At 43.6% G+C, this 25867-nt stretch overlaps 1 protein-coding gene across 5 annotated transcripts in view; it reads left to right on the top strand.

Annotated features, from left to right (window-relative positions):
* Window positions 1-1130: 1130 nt before the first annotated feature.
* Window positions 1131-25867, top strand: part of disp1 (dispatched homolog 1 (Drosophila)) — a 120424-nt gene continuing 95687 nt past the window's right edge. For all 5 annotated transcript variants that reach the window (XM_076873601.1, XM_076873606.1, XM_076873597.1 and 2 more), the window contains exons 1-2: window positions 1131-1285; window positions 6365-6432. The gene's annotated coding sequence lies outside the window, so the exon portion shown is untranslated. The remainder of the gene's footprint in view (window positions 1286-6364; window positions 6433-25867) is intronic.

Raw genomic sequence — 25867 nt, 5'->3', positions numbered from 1 at the left:
GCACCCCTAATCTATCTATCTATCTATCTATCTATCTATCTATCTATCTATCTATCTATCTATCTATCTATCTATCTATCTATCTGTCTGTCTGTCTGTCTGTCTGTCTGTCTGTCTGTCTGTCTGTCTGTCTGTCTATCTATCTGTCTGTCTGTCTGTCTGTCTGTCTGTCTGTCTGTCTGTCTGTCTGTCTGTCTGTCTATCTATCTATCTATCTATCTATCTATCTATCTTTACAGTGCAGTAGACTAAGCGTGATATTTGCATTTTGCTGATATCAGGAAACACTTTCCCATTGCTCTTTTCAAGCCTTGAAACTAGGAACCGGATGCAACATGAAGCTCATTTGGTAAATCAGGGTTCCCACTAATTTACCAAAAGACAGAAAGGAACATATGTTTTACTATAGGAACAACAATTTACTAGGCAACAGCATACAGTGTCCAGCAGTGACGAGCTCAGTGCTCTTGGCTTCAAAAAGGTAAGACTTCATCTTTTCTAACCTATAAATGACCTATAACGATGGCATCTTCCAGCCTGCTGATGCTTCTGTAATTTAGCTTTAAATGTTTTGATGCATGCTCAATCATCCAGCTAAGTAAATCTCCAAAAGTTGATTCTGTTCAACGCTAGGTCCAGATGAACAGAATCAACTTTTGGAGATAGCTTTAAATGTGTTGAAAAAACTGCACGTCCTGATGAATATTTATGCCACCAGTTGGTACCATGTGTGCATCTGTTGTTGTCAAAGCATGTGTTTGTACATGTAGAACAAAATCAGCCACCAGGCTTAGCAAAAACTAGAATGTGATGGAATGACGCGTTCTTGCTTTCTGTTACTTTTGTCATTAAACGCTGTCCCTGCTGAGTCAGCATGCTTCTTTGCTTGAGTCCAGAGTGAAGTGAACGCTTCTGTCTGATCGCTTTTATTCGAGACATTTTCAGTTCACTGCTTCTGAACGGTTTTGTTTGAGCTCCCAACAGAAGGACAAACACTGATATCTGAAAAACTACTTTTGCTCAAATAAAATACTTCGAGGAGATAGGAGGCTGAGGTACATAGTCGCCTCCTAGTGCCCTTCGAAGTTTCCTACATTTCCTCCCAGAAACCTCCTGATAGTACAAACAAGAACTCAGTGCGCAGCTGCCCACCCAACATGGTTTGATGCATGGAGATCGGATACATCAGCATCCGCAGGAACTAAAGTAGAAACCCGGGAATACTTCTCCGGTCGGCCGTTAGCACTAGCCCCGTGTCTTGCCTTCACACCGTGCGGGTGCTCGAGTGAGTATGGGGCTGGGAGAGAAACACAGAGCAGCCGCTGTTGTTTAGCCAGCTGTTTTGGTCAGCGAGGTTAGCTGGCTAGCAGCGTCAGTCAGCTAACGCGAACTTAACTCGCCTGCCGAGGGGCAAGCACCCGCGCTGCGCTGTGTTTGTTTCGGGGGAGGCTGTGTGGGGTTCGTAGCTCTCGGGTGACGACAGAGCCGGTCTCCAAGCGAGCTGTTCACGCTTTGGGCTTCATTGTGGTTAACGCTAGCTCGCGGGGTCAGCTGTGATTTGGCCGAGGCCGAGGCTGATAACGTCACATTTGGCTGTTAATGTGCACGCGGACAGGTCCGCCCGCCCCTTTAAATTTGAAACGGGGTGTTAGTTTCAGCTGTTGGGGAAGAAGCAGGAGTGAAACGTGTTCAAGGTGTTTGTGTACCTGGTTGTTATTAGTGTGCTGGTCTGCAAAGCCGAGCTGTACAAGCACAGGTGTATTTTCCATTTCACGGAGGACCGTGGACACGGTCACCGTGTTTGCTGTGTTGTTCCAGGAGCTGTGCTGGCAGACTGAAACTGATGATGCTTTATTTATTTGAACACCTCCTCAACAGAGTAGGAACTGTGCTTTTCCTGCATTTATAGACTGTTTATGCCTACCTGCCACTTCATTAGGTACATCTGTTCAAAAGCACATTAAGGCAAATATGTCATCCAATCACATGAGACCAGGTCATTGCATTTAGGGATGTAGGCATGATCAACACGACCTGCTGAAGTTCAGACTGATTATCAAAGTGTGGAGGAAGAGTGATTTAAGTGGCTTTGTTTGTTTGTGTCACGTGGGCTGCTGGGAACAGTTTGGACCAGTCCAGCATCGTTTTGAAACCACAGCCTGCCCGAGTTTGTCCATCAAGTGAGACCTGACGTTGTTTCCGGAACATCATAATTATTGTTGGTCCAGATTCAACATTGCAAGTGACCAATCACATTATAGTGATGTCATGACCTGGATGACTGAGAACCTTCACAGACATAGTGATGTCATAGTTTTGCTAGGCTAGGTGGAAACACCATCACACCAAAACCTAACCTTAGCCCCTGTGACATAACAACGTGACTGATCACTTGCAACTCTGAACCTGGGCCAGCCCTGACTATGTTGCTCCTGGAGCAATCCCAGCATGGGGATATCGGTCACACCTCCATCCCTTTATGAGCACAATATGCCCATCTTTCAGTAGCTGCCTGCAGCACGATAATGTTTCATGTCACAAACCATCTCACACTTCACTGTACTCCAATTCCACAGTCACCAGATCTCAATCCAATAGAGCACCTTTAGAACTTTGGTGGAAAACGAGATTCTCGTCACATATGTGCAGCTGACAGATCTGCTGCAATCCGTGTGATGCTGTTGTGTCAGTGTGGACCAGAACCTGTGATGCTGACTCTTTGCTGCAATGAATTAAGCTTAAAGGCAGTCCAACTTGGTACTAGCGGTGTGTAATTCATGAAGTGGCCACTAAGTATGCAGTGTATGGCTGGGAAATGAAGTGCATTTTCTGTCATTGCACCTGCTTTAAGCTCCTCTGGTTTAAACATTTGATGAAAGATGGAGACACAGATCCTTTGGGAGGTTACGTCAGTACAGCCATGTGGTGTAAAAAAGTCTTCAAATCAAATACGTGGCGCAGCTCTGCCTGAGCCAGCTGAAAAAAGTAATTTTAGCTCCTTTTGATTGGAGCCAGCTTTATGATGCTGGGCTGCAAACAAAAGGTTTGAACAGCAGCTGCCTTATGCCTGTGTGAGTGACCATAGTAGGGATATCTGCTCCCACTGACATCACACAGAGATAAGAGTAGAAACAACAGTCTGAAAGTGAGCATAAATTTAGCACAAAATCTGAGCGCATCATTTGAAATTTTGAAGATTCTTAATTTGACCAACCACGAGAAACATGAAAGAAAAATATGGAAAAATGTAATAAGTAGAGATGGACCGATCCGATATTACGCATCGGTATCGGGCCGATACTGACCTAAATTACTGGATCGGATATCGGAGAAAAATAAAAAATGTAATCGATCCATTAAATATCAAACAAGCACCTCACAAAACTTGCGACATGGCGTAACTCGCCTCATAACCGTAGCACGTCGCAGCAGTGTGCTCACGTGATAGAGCGGCTGTGGCGTGCGAGACCTGTCGGTGGTCTGGATAGCATTTGGAGCTTCGCTACCAAACCGGCATTTCATCTCCGAGGAAGTTATCCCAGAGAGAAGAAAGCAAGTGTGTAGGTTCATCTCTGAATGTTTGTAAAGCATTCGCATGTTAAGCTTAACAACCGATATATGGAGCGACTGCCTCTCTCCCTCTCCTGCTGCTACTTCAATCATGAAACTGATCAATGATCAGCTGATCGGCTTTTCTGTCGTGAGTCCGTGTCTCTGGTTTGCTTTTGGCCCACTTTACACCAGAAAGAGGAAACCAGCGGCTGAACAACAGCAGCACGTTTAAGCTTGATCAGCTGTTGTTAGAATGTATTTAATATTACTTTCTACACCAGGATCTTTTTCTACGTAGCTGACGTAACTGTGCAGGGGCGGATCTAGCAAAGTTTAGCCAGGGGGGCCGATAGGGCATGAACAGGGAAAAGGGGGCACAAAGACATACTTTTCTTTCTTATTCTCATTTAAAATGTTGAGCTTTTAATAAATAATTATCTGACACCCAAAGTTTTAATCTGATGTAAAATGAATAGAAGTCCATTACTGTATATAGTAACTATTAAGTCTAATATATATACCCTAGTAAGCTATAGTACTTTTTCTTGTGGGAAGGTACCATCTGTGCAGTCTGCAATTTTGTTGAAGAAAGATGTTGAATCTATTTAATATTTTAATATATTGAAAAATAATTGATTTCTGTGCATTTTTTTTTTCCACACTGCATCAAATTAAGGTTGATTACGTCGATTAAGCATCATGAGGTGGAGCGTGAGGGGTGGTTCCCTATTTTTTATTTATTTCTTTTTGTTGTTGCTGGGAGTTGGAACCCTATTAGTTAGGTTGCTTAATATTTACGCTAAGTACTCTTTAAAATACCAGAATAGGGAGGATGGTGTAGGTTTAAGTTTATTAGATTGATCAGTATTGCTGAACTATGAAATATTTTTTTTTGCATACAGGTATAACAGAATAGCTTTAGTGTAGTTGTTGTTTTAAACTTGAGTATGAACTTATACAAAATGCAGCAAGATATTTAAAAAACAGTTTTGTTGATTAAAAAACACTATATCGGATTCATATCGGTATCGGCAGATATCCAAATTTATGATATCGGTATCGGACATAAAAAAGTGGTATCGTGCCATCTCTAGTAATAAGTAGACTTTTGAGTGAAATCCATGTTACTGTCTACCTCAGCTTGTTATTTTCCTTTATCTGTATAATGCTGCAAATATGAAAAATAGGGAAATATTAATGAGAAAATGTACAACTTAAAGATTAAGTTTGTAAAGTCTCAGAGATTGTGGCTAATTTATCAATTAATCAAATACACTCATTTAATAGGAAGAAATGTATAAACTCCTTGAACCTGAATGAAAACAGTACATTTTGTGCCACCTTGAAAAGCTCCCCCTCACCTTTCTAAACCAACCTGGCACATAGCTATGGGGCTTTGAAAATGCCTGAATTTTGAGATGAGCCTGTCATGAATGTTAATTTCAAGTAGGAAAGAGCATCTACATAACAATGACAGTGTGTCAGTGTTATGTAGATAAATATGATGTGTACGTTGAGTTTTAATGTGCGGCTTACCCAGTAAGTCCTCGTTCGTCTAGGCTTAGTGGCAGAAAACAGAAATATTTGAGATGATAAGCTATCCCCCCTTTCCCCTTTTTTATTTATGAAAGCAGGTTTTCAATGCCGTGTGTGTAAATGCACTGGTTGGCCAGCTCTCTATCAACAGTTTGCAGTGAAAGTGTTTTTCGTACGAGCATTAGTGAGCTAATCCTTGTTTTATAGCTTCTCAACGTCATATGAACGTGACCAAGAGCTCTTGAGCCAAATACTTTTTACAAACACAAGAGGGAAGTGAGTCAAAGATCTTTTGTGTTCGGTTAGGAACCATTGCTCGATCTAAATAGGCGTACAGAGACAGCAGCTGACAGTGTAACATGGGGGTAGACGGGTCAGAGAGAAGCTCAAAGCCCTGGTTACACAGGAACAATGGCTGAATAGTCACTCCTGTTAAACTCCTGTGAAGTCTGCTTGAATTCCATTGCCCGTGGCACAGTCCACATCCACAGACAGGAACAATCGAAGGAAAAATCAGCAGGTATGCCGACGTCTGCACGGATTGTCTGACGAGGGCACAGAAAGTAAAAGAGTTCATCCATCCTCTTATCCGATTCAGGGTGGCCGGGGTCTGGATGATATCCCAGCTGTCATAGGCTGAGGATGAATCTTTGGACTGTGGCAGGAAGCCAGATCTCCAGGACCTTCTTGCTGTGAGGCAGCCGTGTTAACCACTGTTCCACCCACTGAAAGAGCTCATGTCAGCCAACATTATGACAAATGTCCTCGCTGGTGGATAATTGGATTGGCAGTCATGTGCACAGCTAGTATGAAGGTTATGAGAGCTGTCTTTGAAAATGGACACTAGTGATGTGGACTCTTGTTATCTCAGATCAGACAAGTGGAATATTTCATTTATTTTGTGATGTTTGTGCACCAACACAGCAGTCATATGTGATTCAGTGGGTTTAAGTAATGCATTAAGAGTTTAGCAGTTGCAGCCTTGTATAATGCATGTTTGCCTTGAGAAACGCTTGGCTTGCCTTTGCAGGATGCTTTGGCCCATTTGCTCTTTACAGCCCTGTTCAGTCAGTTTTGCAGCATTTTTGCAGACAGTGGATGAACTAATTGGCTATTACCGAGGCCCAGCTTGTAGATTATTATTAATCTACAATAACTTATTTGAACTGTGAGTCGTGCAAAGTTACTCTACGGGAATGTGGTTTCTTTGAAGTAAAGAGTTGTGGATGCTCTGTACTCTTCTTTTAATCAGGTTGTCATTGTTTCTCTCCGTTAGGTGAGCTCGTCTCTTTGTGATCAGGAAAGCAAAGGAAACACACAGAGTGCTCATCCTGAGAGGTTACAGTAAGTACCTACACATACCACTGAACAGTCTAATATTCAAAGAACACACACACGGGCTCTAATTTTAAGGATTCACACATCACGTGACTAACTTGCCTGTATTTGAATTGTCGTCTTGCACGGTGGAGAAAATGCCACTAGGGGTCACTCTTCAGCTTGTTATTCCTCTGTAAGGTTTGTGTGTGATGTCCTGCTGAGATTGAAGGCTGTAAACAACACTTTCTTTGGTTTTGTGTTTGTTGTGTTTCTGTGACGCTTACAGAAGATATCTGGATTTGAAGTGGGCGGAGCTTATGGATCAGTTCTGTTGGATTTTACAGCTTTCTCTTCTTTTTGCCATTTAAAAAGTCACAGAAGAGTTTTCCAAGTTTTTCCTGCTCCAAAATCTTGCTTCTAGGTGAACACTCTTATCCTTTCTTTCTGAGCGTTTTCCACTTTCCTCCTTCCCTGTCAGCCATCAGCATCTCCGTCTGCTTCTTATATCCCCCCGTCTTTCCTTAATGTCTCTGAATCCCTCCATCCTGGCCTCCCACCCTTAAGAGCAACTGGTCAGGACAGCTGGCTGTAACAGCTGCTCGCTATCTCACTTTTTCCCCGTAGCTTTTCTGTGCCAACCTTTATGTCTTTGTGCTATCTTTGTGTCACCGTATCAGCATATTATTTTTTGTCCATGTTGGAAACATTTGCCTCTGTTGTCTCGTGTGGTCTTGATCTTTATGTGGCAATCAATAGACTACTTCCTCTTTTGTCTTTTGCCAGTATCAGTTAACAGAATAGCCGTGTTCTGCGTCAGCATATGTAATGTTATCAGTGTTCCTTTGTTTTCCTTTTCTCTGTTCACTGCCCTTACCTTCTGCACACAACGCCGGCGTTCATCTTCATTGCCTCAGAATGAATCCCATGTGTCATCTCACAGGCTGGACTGAATTATCTTTTGTCCGTCTGCTGATGATGTGCTGGAATTTTTCCAGGCATTTAGTTAAGGGGAGAAATGGGAAAGAGAGGTAATGCACAAACAGGCGAAAGAATAAATGGTAGAGCTGCATTAATCCATAGATGGGGGGGAAAAAATGTAATCCCAAGTAAGAAGACTGTCTTTACAAAGAGCACTGAAGCCTTTGTGTTCCTTGTAAACTGCTTTATTTCCTTTAGAGCAGGCGTGGGCAATTCATTTCCCCAAGGGCCGCACGAGAAACTAGGACTGATGTAGAGGGACGCTCCGATAAACTGATCTTGGACAAAAACCCCTGAAATGAGACGCATTTTAATCAGCTGCTAAATTACATTTGTGTAAACTGGCTGTCCTGTCAGCCTGTGGCAGCAGGAACAGGCTTCAGCACAACACGACCCCCGAATGTTATAAGCAGAAAAAGGACGGCGTGCACGGACGGCCACCGCTATAGCTAACCCTGTGCATGTCTGTGTAGAGGGAAACATGGATACGAGATGGATAAGGGAAGACAGGTGGTTGGAGGTGGGTTCATCTCTGTATCATGACATTATACAGCTAATGTGGCCGAGGTTAAACCTGCTCGGCCTTGCCTTTTACTTGCCTTGGACTGAAGCTGCAGCTGATTGAGCCGTCAAATGTGCTGATGACAAACGCGTGACCTTTAGCGTCGTTGCTGATGTGCAGTTGTTGGCATTGTAATTTATCTTGCCTTGCTGTGGGCCGTATCCTCTGCTTTTCCTCCTTGGCGTGGCACAGGGGTTAATCGGGCTGGGAGCCGGATGCCACCGAAGGCATGACTGCACACTTGCTGCCAATAATTCAAAAGCAAGGCGCTGGCTTCTTTGATGTTGAGCTGAATGATGGAGACGCTAGTGGATCTCAAGGAACCATGTGGCACCAGCGCGCCTGATCTCTCATCTGGCCTTGTAGAGACTTCAGATTACTGCACAGTGTGGATTTGTGTGTCCTGGTGCTGACAGGCAGGCTGGTTTGATCCACTGAAGATGTCCAACAGACAGAGTGGTTGTTCTGTTTCTCAGGAGGAAAAGCCTTCTGCTATCTTGGCTGTCAAAGACATGGATCTGGATTTATCTCAGATCAGTATTTTGCTTTCACTGAGGATGAAATCCAAGCCAAAGATCAGACGGACGGTTCTGCACGATTCACTAGTGGGCTTTGTTTTGGCTACACAGGGGCAGCATGAACTATATTTGAGGACGTTCCTGGAAAACCAGCAACAAAGCCTTAAATACTTAAACTGTGGACCCATTCTAAACCCCACCCACCCAAAAAATAACCTCCAACACCCCCCACTGCAAAGTTCTGCATTACTGGAAACGGGAACGTTTCTGTCATTTAATTGTTTAACCTCTGATGCACGCTTTCACGTTTCCCAAAGCCATCCAGTGGGCGGCATTGTCTTTGGTCCCTGGGCCTTATGTTTGACACCCTTGATTCTGTGTCATGTTAGTAGGCATTACATCGTTGGTCCAATATTCACGCTGTTTTGGTCTCTAACAACAGTGAAATATCTAAACTGTGTTCAGGAGGTTGGTTTGGTCTGCTTGGTGCTAAGCAGCCACATCTTGCATGTGAACAGGTGTACCTAACAAAATGGCCTGTGAGTGTGTACGATGCACACATTATAGTGCTGTAAAGGTTCAGCTACAAATTCTTCTTAGGTTAAACACTAAAGTCACCTTCGTACACGCTAATGCTGACACGCTGTAATACTTTATTACCTTTGAATTTTTATGTCAACACAATTTTACGAAATCTGAAACCTGCAAACGATTTATCGTTTACATCGATCTTATAATGTCTGCTGCAGTAAAATTGGATTTCACAAGACATGAGATGTCGGCATGAAATTTAAACAGACTGCATCTGTTCTGTTTAAATTCTGTCCTCTGGTTAAACCGAGGACGGACGTGCCCGAGCTTTTAATGGAGATGCCAAAAGCAGTGAATGATGAAAGCTGTTGCGACGTCCGTGTTTTCAAAGGGTTCGTCACCTTGTGTCGTTTGTCTTGAGACGCAGAAGATGGAGAGTGCTGTAGGAAAACGTCTGTGTGGCGTCTGATCGGGTGATTTTGTTTTGTCTCGTACTGTCTGGATAAATGACTTTTTCTTTAAACAGCACCCGTCTGATGGCTGCTGCTGCAATGATCTGCCCGCTTCCTCCATGCTCGCTCACGCATTCTTTGTTATTCAGTAATTCAGCGTGCAGGCTGCAGCTGCCTAACCATCCGCTTTCATCTCCTCAGGACATGAATGACTCGGGTTAGGGTTGGAATCTACTTGTACGGGATATTTTAATTTGCACATCATAAAAAAGTGGAAATCCAGAAGGATTGGTGTAGGTCTATTTCTTCCCCCTCTCTGGTTGGCTGGGCTGGATAAGATGGCACATTGCTACAGCTGTAACATAGCGCCGTTTTTCCTGCCTCAGAACGGGCCTTTGTAATTCTATTGGTCCACATGAAGTTAAGGTTAAAGTCTGCGCAGTTTCCTGTTGTTTCTGCTCATTTGATAACGTGTATTTTAATGCTTGAGTGAATGACAGCCCACTTTTAGAAGTTAGTTAATATTCATTTAGCAGCAGTGAATGAAAGTTTTCTTTTTCCTGTTAGGGTTACTCGCGCCTCAGCAGATGCTATCACTGCCTCTCCCACCATCCATCACGTCAGCTCCTGTCTGCGTGTCTTTATGGAGCTCGTAATTGAAAGCAGGCTGCCTGATGGTCCCTTTTCTTTCTCGTTCCCGGGCTTTAGATTAAAGCGATCGATAGCGCCTAGTGCGCCTCGAAAAGCATATGTGAAATATTACAGGCTCTGGCCACTGCACTCAGCTTTAAGCTATTTGACCCGGAGAAAGCCCTGTGTGGAAAGAAGCGCTCTTCAAAAAGAGAAAAGAGTCTTGTCTCAGTCTTGTGCATCAGCCCAGAGCATCGCCGTATCACTGCCAGCAGCACAGCTGTCACTGTTTTTATATTTGACATACTGACGGATGGCGACAGGAACAGGTGCTGCACATTTGCGCCACTACTTTATTTGACCCGTTTAAGTGCAGGAAAAAAAGTCTGACTGCAGTGGACAGAGTGCATCACTGCAGTGGACGGCAGTCTGTCTTCTTCTTTTTAAACTGAGGTTTGCTACAAACAGGAAGGGGCACCGACAAGACGGATGAAGTCATGTGGTTCACGTGGAGTGAGCCCCCTCCCCATACACAGATCACATGGGAATGTCTTTGAGCATCAGCCTTTTCCATCCTGCTCACATTCGTCAGTAAGGTCTGTGTTGAGTTTTCAGGAATATCAACCCCACATGGACATTTGTACAGTATATTGTAGCACTACTCCATAGTCACATGGGCTCACATGGGCAAGTACCTCTAAATAATTCAATAAAGTTTTATTTATACAGCGCCAAATCACAATAAGGTAAGGTAGACCCTACAATATTACATACAGAGAAAAGATTACAACATTTGTTCAAGAACAAAAGTATCTTCTTGAAAATGGGTCACTTTTCCCTGAGCTCTTTCAGCTCTTCGTCATGTCGTTTTAAGCAGTTAGCTGGCAGAGAAGAGAGAGTTCTCTTCCAAGATGTATATCACGTTTAAACTGGTGAAATCTGAGGCCATGTTTGAACATGACTAGCTCAAAGCCCATTAAAGATAAAAGCCTGAGGTTCTCACTGGCCGTTCTTACTATCATCATGGATTAGGATCTGGGATTTGGGACAGATGCATTAAAAATGTCTGATAATTGGCCAGTTAAAATATAGAGGAAAAAAAGCCCCATATTTGAGCACACATTAATAAAAGAAATTTTTTTTTTCAAAAGACAGCTTGTGGTCATTTCTCAATGTTGTGTACTTATATTTAACAATCCTGTGAAATAAAGCATGTTGGATTCTTTGTAACATGAAATTTGTGCTCACAAAAAGTGTGGTGCAAAAACAGAAACATTAGTATTCACTCATCCACATAGAACAAAATTCTAGTGTTTTCAAGTGGTGATAACTCAGAGAGGTTCTCTGACATGGTCCAGAGATTGTTGTCATAATTTTAGCTTTTATGTCAAATTTTTTTAAGATGTTTTAGTGTTTTTTTGTTTTTTGTTTTTTTTTTAAGTTTTATCCAGTTTAGAACTTTTTTGTTTTTGCACGTTGAAATCTGAGTGTCTCATTATGCAAGGTCGGCCATTTATATGGATACCCCGTAATAACATGGGAATGGTTGGTGATATTAAAGTCCTGTTTGTGGCACATTAGTATATGTGGGGGGGAAACTCCTCCAGATGGGCGGTGACCATGGTGGCCATTTAGAATTCGGCCATCTTGGATACAACTTTTGTTTTTCAATAGGAAGAGGGCCATGTGACACATCAAACTTATTGGTAATGTCACAAGAACAACAATGGTGTGCTTGGTTTCAACGTAAATTTATTCTGTCACGAGTTATTTACAAGTTTCTCTTTGTTCACAGCCATTGACATGTCGAAGAGGTTAACATGTGAGGAGCGAAATTGTGTTGATATCTGGTGAACGCAGTAACCGGGTCATTGCAGCAGATTTCAATGCAAGACACCCTACGAGACCACCCATCTCCCATGCTACAGTTAGCAAACTGCTTGCTAAGTTTGGTGAAACTGGTTCAGTGTTGGATTTGCCAAAATGTGGACGCAAGAAAACTGTCACTAATGAAGAAACATCAGGTCCCAAAGTCAAACGAACACTGAGAGTTAAAAACGGTCTAAATTCTTTAATCTTTAATTAAATAATCAGCGTTGCTGCTTTATCTTGTGTAACAATTAAGTTTAACATCCAGGCATCCATGAAAACAGAAGTTATTAAATTTAACAGAGTTAGAAGTTAGCAAGAAGTTAGCTCGCTAGTTTCCACCTAAACATTTCATACCATGTTCTGACTGAGAGATTTCTGAAACGAATTCAAACGTACAGCTCTGCTGTCACTTCCGACATAAATAAAGACAGAAAACTAAACAGCAGTGGCGTTTGCAGGGTTACTGAAGTTGGACTACCTGGTATATAATGATGTGCTACGTGATTGCTAGCAACACAGCTATGTTAGCATAACATTAGCACAGTGAAGCTGGAGGATGAACGTCAACTTTTTTTTCCACTTGATAAAAGTTAACGTGAGGGATTCTGGTGGTCAGGGACAAATGCAATCGCATAGCAGGATGCTGTACACGGGCCAAACCTCAGTCAGGAGAACAACTGAGATTATTCATCCACAATACGAGGTTAGTCATTAATATACTGCAACAACATGGGAACAGAGCAGCTGCCAGAGAATTCAACATTAAGTTACAACATTAATTCAACAATGTTAGGGAAGTGGAGGAAGCGCAGTTTTTGGCTTTCCCCATATTTCAACAGTGCTTCATCTCTTTGCTATGACTGTCGGCATATTTTGCAGATGATAATGGTTTTAGCCGCTGCGATGCTTTCGACCAAAACAGGCGCAGCTTGATGACATCATCAACATGCGCTAGTGATGTGACGTTCTGTATCGAGGCTTCGAAGCGTGTGTCGAGTAATGGAGAGGGCGTTTCCGCGAAGCGCGTATCGAGGCTTGCTTCATTTATGGGAGGAGCTGAAAATGATGATGTCCGAAGCCTCGCTGCCCGGTTGTATCACGTGACTGGTTCAGGAAGCGGTTCGAACTTTGCCGCAAATAATCATTTTCCATACTGCCAGCATAACTATACACAGTATACTGCCATCACTACAATATAGATGTTTTACACACTCCTTTTGTTGTTGACATTTACAGGCTGTGTGCAAAATGCCACACTCTTCAAATTCATGCCAACTAATATTTTTACGTCCAGTAGGTGTCCTGCTAGAGCAAATGAAGCTTCAAGAAGCTTCGCGTTGGGGTGAACCAATTGGATGAAAAGCTTCAGTGCTTCATGAGGCTTCATCTGCCCATCACTAACATGCGCTATCGCGATAGAGCAGTATAGTCAAAATCTCTATCGTTGGCCAAATTTATATCGCTTCTATCGTATATTCTTTATATCGCCCACCCCTACAACCATTCCCATTTTATTACGGTGTATCCATATAAATGGCCCACCCTGTAGATAAAAGCCTGAGTCTTATCATCAATGTTCCTTCTAAGCTGCGCGCGTGCGCAATTGCGCACTGCTGGCACGTCTCTGCGCACAGAAAATCTGCTTTGTGCACAAAAAAAATCTAACCTGAATTGAAATTAAAATTAAAACTTTAACAATTCTGTTTTGCAGTGTTAGTCAGTGAGTGACTGGCTGCTGGGATTGTGTGGGATTAGAACGATGCCACCTTATCCCACAGTCCAGCCAATATGCGATTCACATTCGTATATATGCAGCTAATCAATGTCGTTGACAGGCTATGACAGCGTCCTTATGTGCCGACACCGGTGTTTTAGCGAGCAAAGCGGCTGATGTGGAGTGAAGCCACGTTAATGACAACGTGCACAACCATTGGAGATGTGAGCAGGACAGACGGAACAACTGACGGACAAAGTGTGGACTTTATACCAGTTTGTAAATTGTGTTGATCGGCCACGTAAAACCAGAGTTATGATAAAAATATCTGCAATGTTTGGTTTTCTTCCTGAATACTGTTGTTGTTTATATTTATTGCGGGAAGAAACGGTAAAAACGGCGTTTTATAAGAAAAGCACTCTCCGCCTGTGAGCAAAAACAACACCAAACCCCCCCCCAGCCTTTCCTATTGGTGGAAAAATGTACCATGTGGACCAATCAAAAAATGATAAGGCAACATGGCATTTAGTTGTTTAGGGAGGGGGAAGTTTTAGGAGTGATGGCGTGTTTTGAGGTGTGAGAGATTTTCTACGTTTAGCACAAATAGTGTGTAGTTAGTGTGTAGTGTAGTCAGAACAATGAGGTGTGTGTCAGAACAATGAGGCGACTGCTGAATGTCACAGGTGTTACAGCAGTGATACATCTGCTGCTGTCAGGCCTGCAGGTATCAGGCTGTTGTTCTCCTTCATCTCATAGTGGACAGAAATTATTTTTGGAGTGACACAAATAATCTGTGTGGCGTCAGATTTGATGCAGAACAGCTGATTGTTCTGTGAATAGTTTGAAATGTTTATTTAAAAAACACCGTGGCTGCATTTTTAGGTAAACAGCTGCAAAAAACTTTGTTGTTTGCAAAACTCGTTACTTTATTTTAATTATATAGTTACTTTTTTGAAGAAGTAACTATATAATTAACTGCCCAGCATTGGTCATTATATGCTGTATTTTGCAGACAGAGTTACAGACTCTCTCCCAGATCACAGACTCAGACTCAGAATACAAGTCAGAGCTTTATAAAAAAAATGAAGTTGTGTTTTCAAAATTGGAGTTGAAGTTATTTTTCCTTCCAATAGTGTTAACATGCTACAGGTCATGGACAAGATTTTGTTTGATTTTCATTGTAAGTGGGCTAAATCAGTTAATTAAAAGTCGTCTAACATAAATGTAAATGCTGTGATTTGATTATTTTAATAAACATGTAACTTGGATGGATTCAATGCTGGCGTGACCACAGTGCACATGTCTGCTGTTGGTCACAGTGGTCCAAGGGACGCTCAGGGAGTTTGTGTGTTCACTCAGACACATGAAACATTAGAAAGAACATTGCTCATCATCGTTATGAATCAGCAGCTGTAATTTGGGACAGATGCATTAAAAAAAACCCTCAAACACAAAATATTGTAAAAATGTGATGATTTGAACCAGAAAGGCCAGGTTGGCATTTTATTTTCTGATACAAGGCCAGTGTTCCCAGAATTAGGAACGCACACCGGGAATCATTCTTTTATTTATAAGGCAAAGTCAGGTTTTACCAAAACCTCAGGAATATGAAATAAAGTGGAACAAAGTGCATTCAACAACGACTTTACTGTCCATCTCCTTAACAAGGTGTTAAATGTCAGGAGGACCACGATAAACATGTATTTCAGGCTGTGAGAGGAGGAAGAAAGAAGCTACTGCAGCCCCTTACTTGGAAGCAAAACAAGACCAGTGCAAATAAAAGCAGCATTTATTTTTTCTCTTTGTTTATCCTGGGCCTGTTTAATGTATCGTATCACTAATAAATACCAACAGTTATTGTGTCTTTACACATGAAGGAATGATTCCCAGTCACTTCCCCACAGTCAGGGATAATTAATCTGAAACTGATGTGAGATCCGCACTGCCCGATACCTACAGACACTGTATTGGATCAGAAATGGAAAAAGCTGGACTGGGTCATCCCTGTTTGTTTAAGTTTGCAGTTAAGCGAGAAGCTGTTTGAAAAGCTGCAGGTGAGAAATTCCAACCTCTGAGCTTCTGCTGTTAGCTTTGCAGCTAGCAGCTAGTCTGGTGCTACTGATGCTCAGTAAACACAAACTGAAATGAGCAGGTTGGCACTGATACCCGGTCCAGCTTTCTAAATCAGAATCAGGTGGATCCCTCACTGGGACTTTAAACAGACACTTTTTATTTGAGTTTATCAAAACTCTTTCAAAAAATCTTTCGCAGGTTACACATTCTTGTCTAACCAGTCGTGGCAGATGGCCCCGCCCCGCCCTGAGCCTGGTTCTGCTGGAGGTTTCTTCCTGTTAAAAGGGAGTTTTTCCTTCCCACTGTCCCTAAGCGCTTGCTTATACAGAGTCATCCGATTGTTGGGTCTTTACCTTGCAATATAAAGCGCCTTGAGGCGACTGTTGTTGTGATTTGGTGCTGTATGAAGAGAATAGAATTCAATTAATACCTTACAGGGGGTACTGAGTCATCTCGTGTTTTCCTGATGACGTTAAACCACATATGTTGTTTGTGAGTATTTTCATTCTTTTACTGGACCCATTCTTAATCTGTTGCCATTCTTTGGCCTGCACAAAGTCATTTCTCTTACCTCACCTCATCAGTCTTTCATTTTGTGAGTGTGCATGTAAGAGAGAGATGTTTCTTCACTACATCTTTCCTTGGTTGCGTAGCTCATCAGACAAATCCCCACAGACAGGACCTCGGTTCCCCCACAGAGAGAGGCCTCATTAGGATTTGTTGCACAAACTGGAGAACGTTGACGGCTGAGGGAGCAACCAGGCCTCCTCTCCCGTGTTCCTTGCCGTGGCCTGACCCTGGAGTTCTGGGCCTTGTCGAATCATATTTGGCTCATACGCCTCCCAGTGTTGGGCTTAGTTACCTCTGAACTGGTTTCACTGGGGCCTGAATGGTAAACTGAGTTGAAAGTGGTACTAAATGGACAGGTTGTAGAGAAAACACAGCGTCACGCTCATGTTTCTCTCATGAGGCCTTTTGTTGCGTATCTCGCAGCCTGTGCTCTTACTCATCAGGAGTCAGGTGGTCTGTGCTAGGCTAACATCAGAACATGTTGAGGAGAGGATCATGGTGTTTGAAGAGGGGAGGTCTTTCCTGCCTGTTGCAGATTCCAAGAACAGGCCTCAGAAGCTTTACGTGCTTCGTCTTTGTCTTCTGATCGCGTTCAGACTTTTTACCTGGTTTCAGACCTTACCCCATCTTCTGTTTCGATGGAACAGCCATGTCCATATCACACTGGAGCTTTTCATTGAGGTCAAGGTCAGGATTCCAATTGGAATACTTTTTATTTATTCGGTTTCGATGTTTCATATTTATGCTGAGTAATAAACTTTTTACATTAAAATAGATGATGCAAAAGTCTCTCTCACTTCAGGTATGTGTATATGTTTTTTGTTTCTACAAATGATAATTAAATATCGCTATGCTGTATCGATTATTTATGTATTTCCCCCACACCTGATATTGGGTCACTGCATCTTTCATCCTTTCCAGTGCTTCAGCTCCATGCTCTGACATCCTAACCATTCTTTGTCCATTCAGTCATTATTACCTGACATATTTCCTTGATTACTAATAGCTGCCATCGGCTGCCAGTGTTTTAGATTGAAGGTGACCTACGTCCCGATGACAGAATGGTGTCTGATTACAGAAGCCAGCCAATGTCCAAATGTCTCAAAAGGGCTAAAGTAATTCCATTACTCGGCCGATCCACTGCAGTCCTTATAATAGACGTTTCTTTACTCAGCCGTCTCCACATCATTCATGTTTGGCGATTAACATGAATGAAATGTTTATTTAAATCACTCCTATCTGAATACTAAGAACCAGGATTGACCTCCCCAGACGTCCTCCATAATGAGATGGTGACATGCAAACCTTTCTTTGTGTCCCACTGCCAAGACTCTAAAAGCCTTGAATTTTGTTGCTGTGGGTTTTGCGGTTAGGGATATGTCTCACAGTCGATAAGAACTTAACTCCAGAGTTAAGCTGATAAAAGGTTAGCACACAGTTGCCCCTCACACATTATGCCACCTTATGAACTCCCTGTAAGCCCAAGGACAGCACAAGGCCACATTCCTCCAATGCTCGACTTAATCATTACTAACAGGTGACTGTGCCATGATCAGTAGATACAGTTCACCTCCCAACTAACCGCAGAGATAGCCACTGCAGGTGGAAAACAGTGTGCGACTAATCCATCAGCCGTTCTGTGTGAACAGCTTTGTTTCCCGATATGCAAAGAAGGACTTGTTTAAAAAATCGGGATGTGAGGGGTGTGGCTTGTACCATTACAACTCGCACTTCGATGTTTTCTCAAACTGCAAAACTCAAATTGTCATTTTTGTCAGTTCCCAGCTGACCACCTTTATGAAACCTTTGTCATTACTCAACCTCGTCACACAGTATCGACTTTATTTGACTGAATCTTTGGCTGGACCCTATAGAGACCCATAATGGAGACTTGTTGTGCCCTGAGGCCAAGCTGAGAAGCAGCGCAAGTGGAAAACTGGACTTAATGATCACAGACGGAGAACTTATTCAGATCCTGACGGACAAACACTTTCCTCATCTGGCTTTTTTGTCACTGGCTTACATTGTGGATTGTGCTGTTGCCCTGATGGCTGTTTCACGGCACTGCTTTAGCTGGAAAACTGTTGGCCGTCATGATGTGCTATAAAGAAACTGGCACCACAAGCTTCCTGCACCACTTCTCCAGAAATGATCATTCTCAGGGGTGAACTTTACCATTAATGCCCCCAAGATGTTCAGAATAGCACAACTGCTTAGCTTAGCAGTTCCCATTTCAGGCTGGTTTTATATTTAAAAAATAAATAAAGAAAAAAAACCTCATGCTAACTAGCCTACCATTTTTGGTAGCCCGCGCCCTACAGGTGCTACTCCAATTTAAAACAAATAAATAAATAAATAAATTTTAAACCTACTGTGTAGTTTGCTCCAGAGAGACTGACTTATACTCTGTGTACCACTTGGACGTGTTTTGGTCAGTGGACACTAATTATTCAAAGAGAAAATGAAGCTGTTCACCCAAGGCCTCAGACAAACAAACCTAAACACCAATGACTGTAGAAAACATAGACAGCCTAACAGCGCTGCAAAAAGTCTCTGTCGCCCCCTGGTGTCTGCCTGCAGTACATGCCATAAACCCAGATGGGACTGGGGTCACACGACCAACGGGTGTGTGGGCGGGACTGTGACGTCCCCACTCAAGTCCCGCAGACTCTGGCTGCAAAAGTGCAACACAGCAACTCCCACAAATGGGAAATTTTGGCTTCATTGTTGTACCGTGGGAGGAAGTGCAGCCAGGCCGTCCATCTGTGATGCTAAAGACCAGTCGGGGACTTCAGGGAGACATTTTTTGCCCTAACTAGTTGGAAAGTGGTTGCTGGTTGTCACTGACTGAATCCTGTTGTGATTACTTTGTTCACTTGCAGTTGCAGAGAAGATGCCAAGATCTTCAAAGTAAAAGTTGTGTCTTCAGGTCTTTATACAGCAGACATACAGAGTCTGTACAGTTACTTTGCTTGTTAAAAATATTTTTCGGACTCGCACTGATTGTGCTGGAGGAACTTGCACAATTTACTTTTTTGCACACCAAGTTTGATTTTTCTGTTTGGGTTTTTTTTTTTTGGATCCAAATAAATGGATGCTGACCAATCATCAGCCATTTGTCTTTAGTGACCGCTGATTACAAGCAGGTCACTGACCGGTCTCTAGGCCTGTGAGACTGAGGTCTAATTTAATTTCACTGGTCTCACATCAGCTCAGTTTGACAGTGATTATGCTTTCAATTTACGGTAGTGCGAGCTTCTTCTTTAGCTAATCTCAGTCTGAGTCTATGACAGGACATTATGTCACCATAATTTCCCAACAGCTGACCTCAGTTTGTGGTAAAGCTGAAATGTATCATAAACATGCAACGATGAGGTGGTGGTGTAGAAAGGGTGCACCGATCAGATATCGGTCCCTTTTATTTTCTCTTTGTCGTGTTTTATATCGTCCCAGAGTTCCATCTGCTTTCTTGCCACAGAACAACTGAGAGAGACTTCATTAGTGACACAGACCAGAGAGGGTTTCTGATGGTGGGAAGGTGCTCCCAGGCAGCGAGAAAGGCCTGGGCCCGAGCTTCTAGCCCTGGAGGGTCTGTTGTAGGGATCAGATCACAGAAACGGGTGGAAGGGTGGAGAAATTGATGGAGGAAGGCTACAGCAGAGGGTGAGCTCCATCCATTACTTTTGTTTGACATGACAAAGACATTAGCTTAGCTTCGCTTCATCCATAAACTTGAATAAAAGGCTGTGTGCAGAGCTCCCGCCCAGCAGGCTGGGTTAACCTGACGCCCTCCTTCTCTTTGTATCTCAGTGCCTCTCTCCTTCATATATCCATCTGTGCATTTCCTTCTCACCCACGCTCTTTCTTGCTTGTTTCTGAACGCACTCCCGTTTTCTGCTCTTTGTTAGCTGTTAGGGCTAGCTTTAGATAGCGACAGTCATTGCAGATTTTCATTGTTTAAAACCAAAAATCAGAGTTGAATTGTGTTGAACTTAAAGCAAACACAGGCGTAAAACATTATGTTTTGCTTATGCAGCCCACTACTGAAGACTCAGATATTTGTCTTTCTCAGCCAGAGAGTTTCCCGTCTTCCATGTGGATGAAAGCTGACGAAAAGCATGTTTATTGCGCTGCATGCCGAGCTGTTATATAGACACACCTGCATGCAAACAATCACATATTGTGCATACGGTATATGCATACACACAGGCATGGATGTACATACAGTATGCACACCATACATGTCAGCTTAACTGAACTGCAGGAACATTTCGCTTGCATTTCCTCGTTCCTTGGCAACCTATTGGCAGCTTCTGTGTTTCACTAAGTGTTAACTAGTGTTTCACTAAGGCTCATCGTCCTGTGGATGCAGTGAAGCTCTGAGTGGTTCAGCGTTCTCCTGGTCAGCTTCAGGCTGGCAGCTGTGGAAGCTGAAGGTTTACTAATGCCGCTCACTCGAGTGTTGGCAGCTCTTAAGCCCCCACGACTTGGGCTCTGTGGTTTGCACTGCATGATTTGTATTGGGTGGCTGTAGGATGTAAGAGCCTTGTATCTTTTTCTCATAGTTTCCACTTCTTCTTCTGTCCTTTTAGAGTAAGGCACTTTTGGTTACTTTTTGTTAGGAGGGAGTTTTTCCTCCCCACTGTCACCATGGATACAGCTGAATGATGCTGAGGACTGCCAGTAATTAGCAGTGACTTGGATTCTGAACCTTTGAGGATTGTTTATGTTTCGGAAATCGATGACAGATGCTGCTGTTCTCAGACAGATAAAAATAAATAAACAAACAACTAATTTTCTTGGGTGGCCGATGGCCATTAAATACACACGGGCAGCCTGCCCAGGTAATGTTTATTTGTGGGAAAGACTTTGCCTGTTTCAGTTGTTCTGTGAGCTCTTTTTCTACCACGGTTATAAGTGTTATTATCCCTGCATCCAAACCTAATGTCTTGGCTCCAGCAAACACTCAGAATAAAGTAACATGTAGTTAGCTGAAAGATTATCACAACACTGATTTTAATCTGCTGTCAGATTTTATGTTATGTTGAATTAATGTGCTTTGTGTGCTCCTTGGACAGGTGATCTGAGGTACAGTGTGTCCTGCAGATTTGAATGGCAGGCTTCAAGTTCATTTAGGTTAAATGTTTAATAGAGTTGGGAACTAAAATGCAGAGTTGTTTTTTTTAAATAACTGTACTCCAGCTGTTACTGTAATGTCTCCACCCAGAGTGGGAGCAGTGACAGAAACGGCATGTTTTATGGTAGCGCTTAACACCTTTTCTTTACCCCAGGGTATTCAGTATTTAGCAGTGTGTGTATTTTTTTCACTGCTGTTGCTGGTTTGCACTGCATTATCTATAAATATCACTTGGCAGTCCAACAGTAGGTCCATTACCGTGTTTTCTGTCGGTGCTACGTTGGGAGTTGTTTTTCATTGAGATCTTTGTTCTCGTGCCAGTTACTTGGTCTTCCCATTTCCCCCCAAACAAATTCCCTTTACTGGAAACATAAAATATGTAATTTCCTGCAAACTTAGCAGACATAAATGTTTGCACCAGAACATATCTTTAATAAAAGCAACATATGTTGGATTACCCTTTTTATTGTCCTGTGGGAAGATGGGGTCGCTTGATATGGAAGCAAAAGAAATGACCCTGTAAATATGGATCGATTTTTTTCAGATCTTCCTTTTTAGTTAATTAAATCATTCCTTTCCATAGAAAAGGGACCAGTCTGTTTTTTGCTGTCTTCTTTAGAAGCCAAAGCCTTTCTGCAACATATGGCTTACAGCCAGAGAGCTGCCTGTGTGAATGCATCAGAGTCCCTGCATGCACAGATGGATGCACACATCTCTGGTCAGGATGTCAAAGCTTTACGTCGCCCTGCAGAGCTGTAGGCCCGAGTACCCCTGTCACCAAGCGCAGTCTCACTCAATTCATCGGATGTCCTCTGCTGTCAAGAGCATTCAACTGCATTGTGTATGTGTGTGTGAGACAATACGTGATTGTCTAGCTGTCCTTGTAGTTTTTGAACACACTTACAGGTATGCCTTTTTCTAAGTTTGACTTGCAGGGTTGAAGCTTGTTTTTTTTTTGGGGTTTTTTGTGTCCCGTTTGGATCTTTAGCATCAGAATTGTTGTCTTAAGGCCAAGAAAGATGCCAAGCGGATTTATTTTACCAAGTGGATCATCATGGCCTTGCCATATTGGTCCATTTGATTGACCTTTATTATAATTATGAATTTATTTTATTTTCAGTTGCTACAAACGGGACAGACATGACTGGGGGATAGGACAGGGAGAAAGAATGAAAGAAAGAGAGGGAGAGAAAGAAAACCAAAGGGGAGAAGAGACGGTGAGAAGGGGGAGAAGAAAGAAAAAAAAACAAACAAACAAAAAAAACAAAACACCTGGATCACCTGTATGGAGAAAAAAAACAGAAGAGAAAGCAAACAACAAAGAGCAACATAATAAAAAAAACGGCACCATCACAATAAACTAGCTAGCAGTAGATATCAGTAGATACTAAATAATAAACGATATTGTGCAGCACGCAGGATAGACAGCGCACAATGTGCTTTGAGGCAGCAGCCAAGAAAGCTGTAGTCCACGTCTGTGAATACCCGTGTGTACACCTGTGTGCATACCTGTGTGGATCAGCATGCTTGCATTCCAAAGGTTTCTCCATGTAACGATCTGCTAGAGGGTGTGGGGGGGCCACAGCCCCGTCCTCCAGGGTATGAAGCAGGTGTGGAGGAGATCAAAACTCCAGACATCCAGAGGCCCCCAGAACACAAGAGACCAAGGAAGACCAACAGAGGGGCAGCCGCGCCACTGTCCCAGAAAGAGCTGAGGAGAGTCCCAGATGAGGGTTCACTCAGCAGCCGCGGAGCAGAAGCCAGGGGGAGTTGCAGTGACGCGCCCGTGAGCTCCGCCGGCAGCCAGCCGTGCCTGAGTGACCGAGCCCCAGGCCGAGAGGCCGGGGGCACCCCACCTCCGAAGTGGCCCGAGCGAGCCCCAGGCTCCAGGCCCCGACAAGCAGCCACCAAGGAGTGAGCCGGTGTGTACCTGGACACCCACCCCCAGACACAAAGAACCACCAACGCACCGATGTCTGAGGGAGTCCGCCACTGGCAGGGGAAGTGGTGGTAGGGGGAGATAGGCCTCCAAACCTTGGAGGGCCTGAGATGTCCCCAGAGAGGTGGCGTCTGACACCCAACCTGACATATAGACACAGACATACAGGCACACACAGACACAAACATCCATTCCCACCCTCATGCTCTCATATGCACTTACTCCACACTCAACCAACGTGGAGACAGACATAAAGAGACGCTGTACACACGATCACACTCCCCAAGCGTACTCTACGAACCGGGTCTAGGTACCCTTGCCCCTGGAGGGGGGAACTGCACCCAGACCCAGGTGGTGTTACCCTTTTCCCTGCGGTGAGGGGAGGCAGACCGCCCCGACTCCGCAGCAGCAGGGAGGCCCCACACTCCAGACCGCAGTCGGACGGCCAACTCCTCCTCCTAGCCCCCCCGCTCCAGCAGGTCGCAGAGAACGGGGGTGAGAGAAGACTCCAAACCTCCCTCCACCCGCTCATTGTAGTGTTGATGTATGTGTGTTCTAAGGTGCAATTAAAACCCAGGAGGGCATGGAGCTACCTGCCAGAGAGCAGCAGGTAAGTGCATGGTCCCTCCTGCTAACCCTCAATGTCTACGTGTATTTAAAATTGAGAGGTGGGCAACGACGCCAGGGGTGAGGTGTACCCCCTGATGGTAATTTGGACTCCGTGTATCATGCCCACCCCCAAGGTTGAAGCTTGTTAACGTCGATCTGGTCTTTTGTTCATTTGTATTGTTTTCAGATCGGCGACAAACCTGCACGACTACTTTCTGAGTGCATGAGCAGCACGCAAGTGTTTCTGAAAGATCACAGAGGTCAAGGATTAGATTATGTCATGGGCCATATAGAACATGTTAAAGTGTAGAGTTAGTGGAGGTGAATATCAGGTAATGTTTTTTTTTAACTCCTCCCCCTTTGTGAGTGTGGACGCTTCATCTCTTTGCTCTCTAAATGCTTTGCTTCTTTTATTGATTTTTACCGATTTTTATGCTGATTTTTTCCCTTTTTTCCATATGAGCTTACCTGCGATAGCTTCTGGACACTTATAGATCATTAGGACTAAAGTGTTCTTAACAGAAACAGCAACATTTTTATAGTTACCTTATCCTCAGCGCTCCGTGTGTCTGTGGCCTAGACACAGCTGAAGCCTGATTACAGCGTCTGGGCACCGAGCAGCCTCGATAGCCTAGAAAGGTGCTAACCGCTAGGCTAACTAGCAACAAGATGCCTTCCCTCTCCACAGATGACTACCACAGCCTCCTGCAGAAGCTTGCAGTACTGGAGACAAAAATTCATCGCTTAGAAGTAAACGTGGAGGTAAATGGACTGTGTGGAAATGAAACAACCTTGCCTTTGATTCAAAACAATGGCGATGAGCAAGCTAGTACACAGCTAAGGAGCACAGATAACATGACCAAGAAAGTAGACTTTGTGCACTATTATAAATCCTCAAGCGATAATCCCCCCTTGGACTGTCTTGGTGCAAAACCAAGACATAAATCATGTCTCCTGGAAGGGGGAGGACGTACCACAGGCAGGGCACAGCGAGCTGAAATCTCTGAAACCGACTGGCCTTCACTTCCTACGAGACAGAGAAGCTCTTCTACCCCTGTATACCATCCATCTAAAAGTAGCGAAGTAAGGCCTGAAAATCCACGGGGAAAGCTAAAGGCTAGGCCTGAAACGCTGATTGTGGGTGACTCTGCTGTAAAGGATGTACAAAGCATGTGCGGTAAGAACACTAAAGTCCTCTGCTTTCCTAACGATATGGTCAACATCCTGAAGGAGAGAATTCCTCAAATTGCAGATGAATATCCAACTGTGACAAACATTGTCCTGCATACAGGGTCAAACGATGTGTCCAAACAACAATCGGAGGTTCTGAAACGGGACTTTACTGGATTATTAAATACTGTAAACTCTCTGAATGCAGCTGTATTCATCAGTGGACCTGTACCGCCGGTCAGAGGAGGAGACGAGAGATTCAGCAGGTTGTTTACACTGAATAAATGGCTTATATCAGCATGTGCTGACCACTCAGTGCACTTTATCGACAACTTTAATATTTTTTGGGAACGCAGGCATCTGTTTAAAGCAAATGGATTTAATTTTAACAAGTCAGGGGTGAAACTGTTCACCTCCAACTTGTTTTATTCCATACGTCATCCATCTGTGCTTGGAGCCAAGGCTGAGATAAACGAGGAGTTATCTCATAAAGAGGAACAAACAGTACTCCAAGAACAGACAAAGCCCAGCAGAAACCTTGAGGAGGAGCTCCATCTGCCCCCACCCGGGAAGAGCCTCAGAAAGGAGAGACATCTGAGGCAAGAAGAGGGGTCCCTATTTGCCTCCAACTCTCTCAACAACACCAACGACCAGGACAAGGATCTTCCCCAGTCCCCCAAACCCCTGACAGGCCATCACCCTCC

This window comes from Maylandia zebra, linkage group LG15, assembly GCF_041146795.1.
Source record: "Maylandia zebra isolate NMK-2024a linkage group LG15, Mzebra_GT3a, whole genome shotgun sequence".
Classification (NCBI taxonomy): Eukaryota; Metazoa; Chordata; class Actinopteri; order Cichliformes; family Cichlidae; genus Maylandia; species Maylandia zebra.
The sequence above is the reverse complement of the archived record's forward strand: the minus strand, read 5'-3'. Positions and strand labels throughout refer to the sequence as shown.